Raw genomic sequence first — 11,188 nt, 5'->3', positions numbered from 1 at the left:
AATTTCCTTCCTTTTTAAGATTGAGTAATATTTCATTGCACACAGATACCCCATTTTGTTTATTCATGTGTTGATGGACATTTTGAAACATTGTATTTAAACATAAATAACATTTTAAATGAGAAAAGCTATATTTTCCAAAATAAAAAAAATTTAATGAGAAGAATGGCATTATTTTACATTTCTGAGAATAAGTAATGTCCAGTTCAAGAGAAGACAACTGGATTTTCAGAGTTGCTTTTTCACTTGATCTGTTGCAATATCACAAGTCATCTGGCCTCTGGAAAATTCTGGGTGAAGTCCAGCCAAGTCATGGGAAATCCTGAGAGTGGGCTTTTCCAGCCTGTTAACCGCCAACCACACCACCCTGAAACTTATGTGGTTGTAAAACCGCCTTTAGCCTTCCATGTCATCTGCATTTAACATCTGGTCTGGGTACAATTACTTATGATTTTGCCAGTGTCATCTTGCTATGTGGTCCATGGATTGTAAATAAAATGAGAATAATCTGGTGGTCATACAGTCACACTGCAACTACGTAATGATGATGAGTCTGTGGATATACTGCTGGTAATGTATCAATTCACTATAGTTGGGTAACAAACAATCAAAACCTGTGTGTGATGTACACATATTGTAACCAAAAGTGTGGTCCAGCTGCTCACAGCTCAAAAGCCAATAAAGAGGCAAGGTTGGTGGCAAGGAAAGTTTTCTTTACTTTGGTTGCCGGCAACCAGTGGTGGGGCGGGGAGGGTGGACACATGTTCAAAGGCTGACCTTCCCCCCGCCCCGACAATCAGGAGGCAAGAGCTGTTATAGACAGAGGGAGGGGGCTCCATGCAGAAACAAAACAATCAGCTCTGACAGTCATCTTGAAATTGGTCATCAGTGGTCTGATTAGCATCATCTTGATTGTTTTAAGTACAGTTAATCTTCAGTTCCAGGGTCGGTTTGTTCCCATTTCCTTGAGGCCAGTTCTCAGAATTGTGGCAGCTTATGTAATGGCTACACTCTGGTCATCATGTAGTTAACTTCTTCCACTTGCTGGAGTTTTCAGTATCAGACAGCTCACAGGATAGGCTCAGAATATTATCTATAGCCCTTGAGAAGGAACTAAAGGTCCTTGACCATGCTTAATGACTGAACTATTATTATTATTTAGTCTTGTTGGACTGATTTCCTCTGTTTCTTCATTTTCTCACTTCTCTGATTAAACTTATTCTTGGGCTAACATTTTTCCACAGACGAAAGGCAGGTGGAGGACATGCGGAGGGGGAGGGACCTTAGGGTCTTGCTCCGTTTCAATATGAACATTTATTTAGCTCATGCTGAGAGTCACCTAGCTGATTGTGGCTGGATAGCTCTACTGATCTTGGCTGGGCCATCCCATATGTCTGAGGTCATCTGGGGCATGATTGATTGGGGCTGGGCATGGCGGGCTGCCTCGCTGATCTTGACTGGGCTGCCTCAGGTGTTTGTGGATGGGCTGATCTTGGCTGGCCTTGGCTGGTGCATTCAATGCTTGGGACCAGCGGTCTATCCCAGGACCTCTCCTGTTGATGGCAGAGGTGTGAACTTAACATTACAGGTACATGTCAAGCCTCTGTTTGTGTTCTGTGTACCATCATACTATTGGCCAAACAAGTCACATGGCCAAGCCCAATATAAAGGGATGGAAGTATTATACATTCCTTCCAAGGAGATGAGGTGGATGGAGTGAAGACTTCTGAAGAGTAATCCAATCTGCTACAGGTGGTCATGTCCCAACCTAGGCCACCATGTGGGGGGAGGGGGGGTTGGGGAAAGGGCCTGGACGTTGTGTTCAAACCTGAACCTGAGAACCAAAGTATGAGCATCCAGTAAGGGTGATATGAACGGCATGAATATTAATATTGTGCCTCAGAGAGGTTAAATAGTAATTTGCAGAGCAGTGAGTGCGTGTGTTGGGGGGATGAGTGGGTGGGAAGATGAAAATCCAGGCCATCTGACTCTGAACTGTTTCATTTCACTGTTTATTTTGCTTCTTAGCCCAAACCATATGGAGAGCCCACATGCAGACACTCTGGTTTAAAATCCTGGCTGTGCTCCCACTTGACAGCCAGAATCAACTGTCAGTCATGTGAGTAAGCCCCCTGGGACATCCAGCCAGCCAAGCCTTCAGATGAGTGCAGCCCCAGCCAGCATCCGACTGGCCAAGGGAAAATTAAAAATATGGTCAAGCGTGGACTAGTTCTTAGAATTTGCAGGCTGAAGTGGTACATATTACTTCTTCTCATGTTTCACTGGGCAGGGAAAGTCACATGGCCCCGCCAAACCTCCAATAGGTGGAACCCTACCATGTGCCCAGGAGAGCCACAGTATTTGAGACCGTCTCTAATGACTGTCACAAATGGGTTGTTTCCTGCTCTGAACCACGAGTCACACATTCTGCAGATCCTCTGTGAAAGACACCATTTTTGACTAGAAATTGGGCTTGCTTTCTCTTTATAACAGAATAGAATCACCATTGCCCACTAGTGTCACAGGTAAAAAGTGGCCACAAATCTCCCCACTTACGCCCTTTGCATTTGACTTTGTAGCTCCTCCTTTCAAGGGGTAACATCAGTTTCCCCACCCCTTGCATTTGGGCTAGCCTTGACCAATAGAATGTGGCAGATGTGATGTTGTGTTAGTTCTGAGTCTAGGTCTTGAGAGTCTTTGTGTCTTCCGTTTGCTTCCTTGGAAAGTTTCCACTGCCATGGGAATAAGCCTGGGCTAACCTGCTGGAGGATGAGAGCCTGAACCAAGAAGACCACAGGCACCCATCCAACTCCCGGAAACAGGGCCACCTACCCAACCCACAGCTGACTTCAGATGCATGGGTTAGGTCATCCAAGACCAAAAGAACCATTCAGCTGACCCATGGATCTGTGAGCCACAAGAAAAGTTATTGTTTTAAACCATTAATATTGGGAGATATTTGTTACATAGCTGTCTTTGTCCATTTGGGCTTCTGTAACAAATTACCATAGACTGGGTGGCTTAAACAACAAATATCTATTTCTTATAGTTCTGGAGGCTGGGAAGTCCAGGTTCAAGATGCCAACAGATTCTGTGTCTGGTGAGAGATCACTCCCTGGTTTGTAGACAGCTGCCTTCTTGCTGTGTCCTCACATGGCAGAAAGGGTCAGAGAGCTCTCTGGGGTCTCTTTTATAAAGGCACTAATCCTGTTCATGAGAGCTCCACTCTCATCACCTAATCACCCCAAAGGCCCTACCTCCTAATTCCATCACATTCGGGATTATGTTTCAACCTACGAATTTTGGAGGGGACAAAAACATTCAGTCTGTAACAAGAGCCATAGTTAACTGATACACCACGGGTTCTTCATTTCTTCTCTTAGTGTGACAATAAAGGTCTTGGAACATTTTAACACTTTGTCAGCCAGTCCTCTTTCAGAACATTGTTCAGAGGATGAGAAATCTTTTTGTTGTCTGTCCCCACTGCCCAGGAAGCCTGGGGCTCAGGACTGTGGATGATTTCTACTTTCTGGCAGAGGATGGGAGCAATGATGGTAAACCCCTAGGAAGTGCTTGGCACTGAGTTGGATAGGGAACAAGGAGAGAGTGTTTCTTGTTATCTATTCTGTTTTCTGATGTCCTAAAATTCCCACTTTACTGTGATAAAAATAATCAAAGTGTGGTTTTCGTCAAGAGAGAAGAGGCAGCTGTAATTCTGGCTGTCAAATTGATAGACAGAAACAGCAGATGTTGTAAGGAAATGGAGAAGAGGGAGAGACAGGAAAAATGAGACAAGGAAAGACCTGGGAGATGGATAATATGTGGGTTTGGGAAATGGAAATGGAGATTGAGATAGAGACCAAGCGGAGATGAAGTCACTGGGATTCTGAGAGGTGTAAACTGAGAAACACCTAGACAGGTGTGTTGGGGGTCCCCAAGACAACTCTCAGGTTTAGAGACCGACTAGAAGGGCTCGCAGAACTCAGAAAGGCTGTCATAGTCATGTTTATGGTATATTACAGTAAAAGGCTAGAGATTAAAATCGGCAAAGGTAAAAGGTGCACAGGGCAGAATCCAGGAGAGACGAGGCACAAGCTTCCAGTGGTCCCTCCCAGTGGAGTCATAGCACAGTACTTATTTCTTTCCAGTACGTCATGTGATGACACGCATGGAGTACTACCCATCAGGTAGCTCACCTGAGCCTCCATGTCCAGGGTTTTCATTGGGGGTCAGTCACATAGGCATGAAGAACCCAGGGACCATTATTCTGTCTACCACACTGTACAATGGAAAGTTAGAAAGAAAAAGGTATAAACTCCTGGTACCTGCAATGACATGATGAAACTCCAGAGCATTTTACTGAGTGAAAGAAGCCGGGTCAAAAAAGAGAAAATCTTCATACTATGTGTTTCCATCAGTATGAAGTTCTAGAAAATATAAAGTAATGTATAGTGACAGGAAGATCAGTGGTTTCCTGAAAAAGAAGGTGGAGGGAGCGAGAGATAGATTACAAAAAGCCACAGAGAAGCTTCTGGGTATTATGGAAATGTTAGTTAAATTGATTGTAGTGATGGTTTCACATCCATATTTCTTTTTAAAAATAATTTCTTTATTTAATTTATTTATTTTTGGCTGCATTGGGTCTTTGTTGCTGCGTGCGGGCTTTCTCTGGTTGCGGCGAGCGGGCGCTACTCTTCATTGCGGTGCGCAGGCTTTTCATTGCAGTGGCTTCTTTTGTTGCGGAGCACGGGCTCTAGGTGCGTGGGCTCCGTAGTTGTGGCGCACGGGCTTTGTTGTTCCGTGGCATGTGGGATCTTCCTGGACCAGGGCTCGAACCTATGTTCCCTGCATCGGCAGGTGGATTCATAACCACTGCGCCACCAGGGAAGTCCCAGCACTTTGTATCTTAATCTGTTCAGGTTATTGTGAAATGCTTAGAACAGCCCCCGGTACCAGGCAATGGTTTGATGAGCGTTGGCTATTATTATTATTATTATTGCTGGTGGTGGTGTTTTCCGCCAGCCTTTGAGAGGCCCTCTCTTTGATGCATCCTTCAGAGTTTTCCTCCCAGTCTCCCCGTGGTGCTTACTGCCACCTCCTGTGTTCTCAAATTCCACAGTGCCGAAAGTTCCGGTGAGCCAGGCTAGCCAGGATCAGAAGCCTGTGTGGACCTGCTGCTGTTAATTCACAACATCCTGCCTCAGAAGCCACTGTGCCCACAGCTGAGAGCCTTGGCATGGATTGCTAACATCTGACTGGCTCTGGGCTCCCTGTGGCTGCTGGCAGGCTGGTGGCTGACCACAGCTCTACCTCCTTGGGGTGTGGTAGCTGAACCCCCTACTCAGTCCTACCCCTCCACGTGGGGTCAGCTCTGAGCGGTCCTAGGGACTTGAGGTCACAAAACCACGAGTCTATATGCCACTTGGTCACAATCCTTTTCTGCTTTCCCTTTCCGTTGCGTAAATTTTAAGCCTCTCAGGGCTACTTTAAAAAAAAAAACAACCTGGGACTTCCCTGGTGGTCCAGTGGGTAAGGCTCCGCGCTCGCAATGCAGGGGGCCCGGGTTCGATCCCTGATCGGGGAACTAGATCTCGCATGCGTGCTGCAAACTAAGAGTTCTCATGCCGCAACTAAGACCCGGCGCAGCCAAAATAATAAATATTAAAAGAAAAAACCTTTCATTGAAATATAGGACACAGACAGAAAAGTCCACAAACCATAAAGGGGCAGCTTAAGGAATTTTCACAGTTGAATGTCTCTGTGGGACCAGCAACCTGATCAAGAAAAAGAATGTTTCTAGCCCCCAGGTTCCTCTCTGCCCCAGTGCCCCTTACCATTTCTACCCCTCGAAAATAACCTCTATCCTGGATTATGACACCAAAGCCTAGTTTTGTCTGCTGTTGACCTCATGTAAACAGAATTATACAGTATGTACACATCAGTGTCTGGCTTCTTTCATGCAGCGGAATCACTCAGAGATTCAGCCATGTTGTTTGTTGCATGTATTAGTTTTCTTCTTTTCTTTTCTTTTCTTTTGGCCACCCTGTGTGGCATGCAGGATCTTAGTTCCCTGACCAGGGATCGAATCCACATGCCCTGCATTGGGAGCATGAAGTCTTAACCACTGGAATGCCAGGGAAGTCCCCTAGTTGTTTTTTTTTTTTTTTTTTTTTTTGCGGTACGCGAGCCTCTCACTGCTGTGGCCTCTCCCGTTGCGGAGCACAGGCTCCGGACGCGCAGGCTCAGCGGCCATGGCTCACGGGCCCAGCCGCTCCGCGGCATGTGGGATCTTCCTGGACCGGGGCACAAACCCGTGTCCCCTGCATCGGCAGGCGGACTCCCAACCACTTCTCCTAGTTTTTTTAAATATTAGTTTTTGTATTCTTCTCTGCTGCTATATAGTATTCCATTGTATGAATGTACAATGTATTTATCCATTCTACAGCCGATTGGATACTTTTAGATTGGATTCCAGTTGTTGGTTATTATGAATAAAGCTTCTATGAACACTCTAGTACATTATTTTGCTGGACACATGTTGGGTTCTCTATCAGGTAAATACCTAGTAGTGGGATTGCTGGGTCATAGGTAAGGTGTGTATCTAGTTTTAGTAGATGCCATGTTTCTTAAATTAAAGCTTAAATTAAAGTTTCTTAAATTAAAGTTTCTTAATTAAATTAAATTACTATCCCAGCCACTTCCTGATGCTGATCTGACTTCCGTCTTCTAGGATGTATTTTCCCATTTGCCCACTGGAATAGAGTTTTAACAGGACACAGGAACATCCAGCTCAAGGCCAGGTTTTTCAGCCTCCCTTGCAGCGGTCAGCTGACCATGTTTCAGGCAATGGGCTGTGAATGGGAGGCCAAGGGTACCACTTCTGAGTCTCATCCTTAAAAGGTTTGGGCATCTGTGCCCCGTCCTCTTTTTTCCCTTCCTGCTCGGATGAGGTGAGAGCCAGCACAGCCACCTTAGACCCCACAGTGGAAGCCATGAGTTACACTGGTTTGTGAGAGAGAAATGAACTTAAGGGGAATAGTCAGAGATGGGTCCCCTGGTCAGATTGCGTGTGTGCCCTGACATGAAGCGCTGTCTGGAAAGGGTACCTCTTTATACGTCACAAAGGTTTTGGCTGGGCTAATGGTGGCTCCAGAGCAGGGCTCTCCTATAGAAATATATATTTTAAATTTATTTATTTTATTTATTTACTTTTGGCTGTGTTGGGTCTTCGTCGCTGTGCTTCAGCTTTCTGTACTTGCGGCGAGCGGGCGCTACTCTTCGTTGCGGTGCGCGGGCTTCTCATTGCGGTGGCTTCTCTTTGTTGCAGAGCACGGGCTCTAGGCGTGCAGGCTTCAGTAGTTGTAGTGCGCGGGCTCAGTAGTCGTGGCTCACGGTCTCTAGAGTGCAGGCTCAGTAGATGTGGCGCACGGGCTTAGGTGATCCGCGGCATGTGGGATCTTCCTGGACTAGGGATCGAACCCATTTCCCCTTCATTGGCAGGCGGATTCTTAACCACTGCGCCACCAGGGAAGTCCCTATCCTATAGGAATATAATGTAAGCCATAAATGCAAGCCTCATAGGTAACGTTAATTTTTCAAGTGGCTGTGTTAGAAAAGAAACAAATGAAATAATAACATATTTAATAATATAATTGTATTTTAGATTAATATCAACAATATAAACATATATTAATATATTATAGTCATAGTAAGATGTTAATATTATGTAGTTATATTGTAACATATAATGATGTTTTAAAATGTTTTAAATTATTTAAAAAAATTTTATTGGGGCTTCCCTGGTGGCGCAGTGGTTGAGAGTCCGCCTGCCGATGCAGGGGACACGGGTTCGTGCCCCGGTCCGGGAAGATCCCACATGCTGTGGAGCGGCTGGGCCCGTGAGCCATGGCCGCTGAGCCTGCACGTCCGGAGCCTGTGCTCCGCAACGGGAGAGGCCACAGCAGTGAGAGGTCCACGTAACGCAAAAAAAAAAAAAAAAAAAAAAAATTATTGGAGTGTAGTTGATTTACAATGTTGTGTTAGTTTCAGGTGTACAGCAAAGTGAATCAGTTATACATATACATCTATCCACTATTTTTTAGATTCTTTTCCCATATAGGTCATTACAGACTACTGAATAGAGTTCCCTGTGCTGTACAGTAGGTTCCCATTAGTTATCTATTTTAAAAATGATCTTTAATATGTAACAATAACAATAATATATAGTTGACCCTTGAACAACATGGGTTTGAACTGGGCAGATCCACTTACATGCGGGTTTTTTCCCAATAGATATAGTACCTGTACTTTCATTTTACAGATTTTTAAATTAACTAAGCGTGTGGAAAAGTTTGTGTTCGATTAGAGATCACAATATGTGGAATCAAAAGAACTAGAGTTTGAGTCCTGATTCTATCCAAGCTGTTTCCACTTCCTGCCCTTGGGTGAGTCATTTATCAATTCCTTTTTGTTTTTGAGACAGAGAGAGCAGTACTAGGATTTTCGACCACATGGGGGTCAGTGCCCCTAACCTCCACTTTCTTCGGGCGTCAACTGTAATTAATAATATATTATACTTAACACAATTTCTCCAAAATTTTATTATTTGAACATGTAATACAATATAAAAATTGTTGAGATGTTTTACAATCTTTTTTTTTTTTTCCAGTAAGTCTTGGAAATCTGGTGTGTGTGTTATACTCAGGGAGGGCACATCTCAAGTTGGACTCACCACATTTCCGTTACTCAGTAGCTGCGTGTGGCTGATGGCTGCTGTATTGAGCCGCCCAGGTCGGGTCTTGAGGAAGAGGATGAAGAGACACCAGCATAAAGGTTGCTAATACTGAGAACGATATATGTACCCCCTCTGCCCTGCAAGTCCATTTCCAGAGAGTTATCTGCAATAAGTCCTCGTACACAGGCACCAGGGTGTATGTGCAAGGGTGCTCATTGCGATATGGACAAAAATATTGGAAACAACCTAAAGTTCCACCAATATGGAAGTGATCAAATAAACAGGTTTCAAACTAACAGTGGACTTACGATGCTGTTACAAAAACACGAGGGGCTTACATGTACTTACAAAAACAGTGTTCTGAAAAAATAGTGATAAAAACACATTATTGGAACAATTGATGAAATGTGAATGAGGATGGTGCCTTACATAAGGTGTTATATCACATTTCCTTTCTGCTTTTACTATCCCAGCCACTTCCTTTTAAATTTGAAATTACATCAACATAAAAAGTTATAAGAATTATTCTGAGAGGCAGTTCATAACTTCGCTAAAGGTCCAGGACATAGAAAATGTTAAGAACTCAAGATTTGAAGGCAATGCACAACTTTGGTCCAAAAATCTTAAAAAAATCAAGCGGGTGTGACCTTGCCTCCTGAGTCTCCCACAGCTCAGGGACCCTCTTTTTTTTAAATTAATTAATTTTTGGCTGCATTGGGTCTTCGTTGCTGAGTCCCGGTTTTCTCTACTTGGGGGCGAGCAGGGGCTATTCTTTGTTGTGGTTCGTGGGCTTCTCGTTGCGGTGGCTTATCTTTGTTGCGAAGCACAGGCTCTAGGCGCGTGGGCTCAGTAGTTGTGGCGCTCAGGCTTAGTCACTCCGCGGCATGTGGGATCTTCCCGGACCACGGCTGGAACCTGTGTGCCCTGCATTGGCAGGCGGATTCTTAACCACTGCGCCACCAGGGAAGTGCCTCAGACGCCCTCTTGAGGTCAGGGTTGGTATAACAACCACGCATTCCTACCAGCCCCAAATCGCCACAACTAGACCTTCAAAATCCTCCCCGAGTCACGTCCACAACACATGGCTTCATTTAGTAGAACAGAAACTTGCCGAACATCGTGCACTCACATATCCATTCCCAAACACAAACACCACATTTGTAAAAGTCTGGGTGAATACACTCCAAACTGTTAATAGGAGTTTCAGAAGGTTAGCAGTCAGAGGATTTTTCAATGCTTTTTTTGGGGGGTGGGGGTGAGGAGGGCATTTCTGGATTGTTCAAATGTTTACAAGGTGCATGGATCATCTTTGCAATAAAAAGAAAGCTAGATCTTCACAAACTGAAGCTTGCTGGAGAAAAATACTATTTGTGGAGGAATGATGTGGGTGGTCTACAGGAGAGTTGCAGACAAGCATGGGAAAAATGAACCTGTTTCTGCACCCGTCGTAATAATCATGCTCATTGTGGTAGACTGAAGAATGGTTCCCAGTGATGTCTGCATCCTAATTCCGGGAACCCAGGGCGTGACTTTATATAGGAAAAAGGACTTTGCAGATAAATTAAGGATCTTGAAATGGGAGATTATCCTGGATTATCTAGGGGGTCCTTAAATGAGGGAGGCAGAGGGAGATTTGAGACACACAGTAGGAGGGCAGGAGATGTGACCGTAGAGGCAGAGATTGGAGTGATGTGGCCACAAGCCAAGGAATGCTGGCGGAGACCAGAGCTGGAAGAGGCAGGAACAGATTCTGCTCTGGAGCCTATAGAGGAAGTGTGGCCTTGGCGACATTTTGATTTCGGATTTCTGGCCTCTAGAACTGTGAAAGGATACATTTTTGTTGTTTTATGGCGATTTGTTACAGCAGCAATAAGAAACTAAATCAGGTAGAATCCTTCCCTGCCCCAGACTCCAGCGTGTTTCCACAAGAACACAGAATGGGGCTGGAAAGGATGGTGGTGGCTCTGGGTGTGTGTGTGCCAACTTCAAAACTCTAGGGAGGAAGACGGAACAGTCCCCAAGTGCTGGGCCACCTCCACAGACCTGCTTTGCCTCTCTGGGCCTCAATGGAACCTGGTTGGGAGGCTGGGTCTCACAATCCCTGTTTCCCAGGTTTAAGCCAGTTGGACCCCTGAGATTTTCCACTGCTACCTGGGGCCATAGAAGGAAAGGGAGATATCATCTCAAATGGGGCAAACCAAAGCCTGGAGAGGGGCTGAGCCTAAATGGAGCGTGGGTCTCTTTCCTCTGGCTTCCTCCCTCCTGGGACCTGGAACTTCCTCAGGTTTCGGAGCCCCTGCCTCCTTCCTGTGGCTGGGAGGAGGTGATCAGGTCTCTCTGGGTGTGTGCCCCGCGGAAGGAGCCCTAGACCAATGAGAACTCCAGAGGGGAAAGATGGGTCATTTCCTCTCCGCCTCTCTGCAGAGTCACTTGGGGCTTTAAAAACCACAACCC

Source organism: Lagenorhynchus albirostris, chromosome 19 (assembly GCF_949774975.1).
Source record: "Lagenorhynchus albirostris chromosome 19, mLagAlb1.1, whole genome shotgun sequence".
In the NCBI taxonomy this organism is placed as follows: Eukaryota; Metazoa; Chordata; class Mammalia; order Artiodactyla; family Delphinidae; genus Lagenorhynchus; species Lagenorhynchus albirostris.
The sequence above is the reverse complement of the archived record's forward strand: the minus strand, read 5'-3'. Positions refer to the sequence as shown.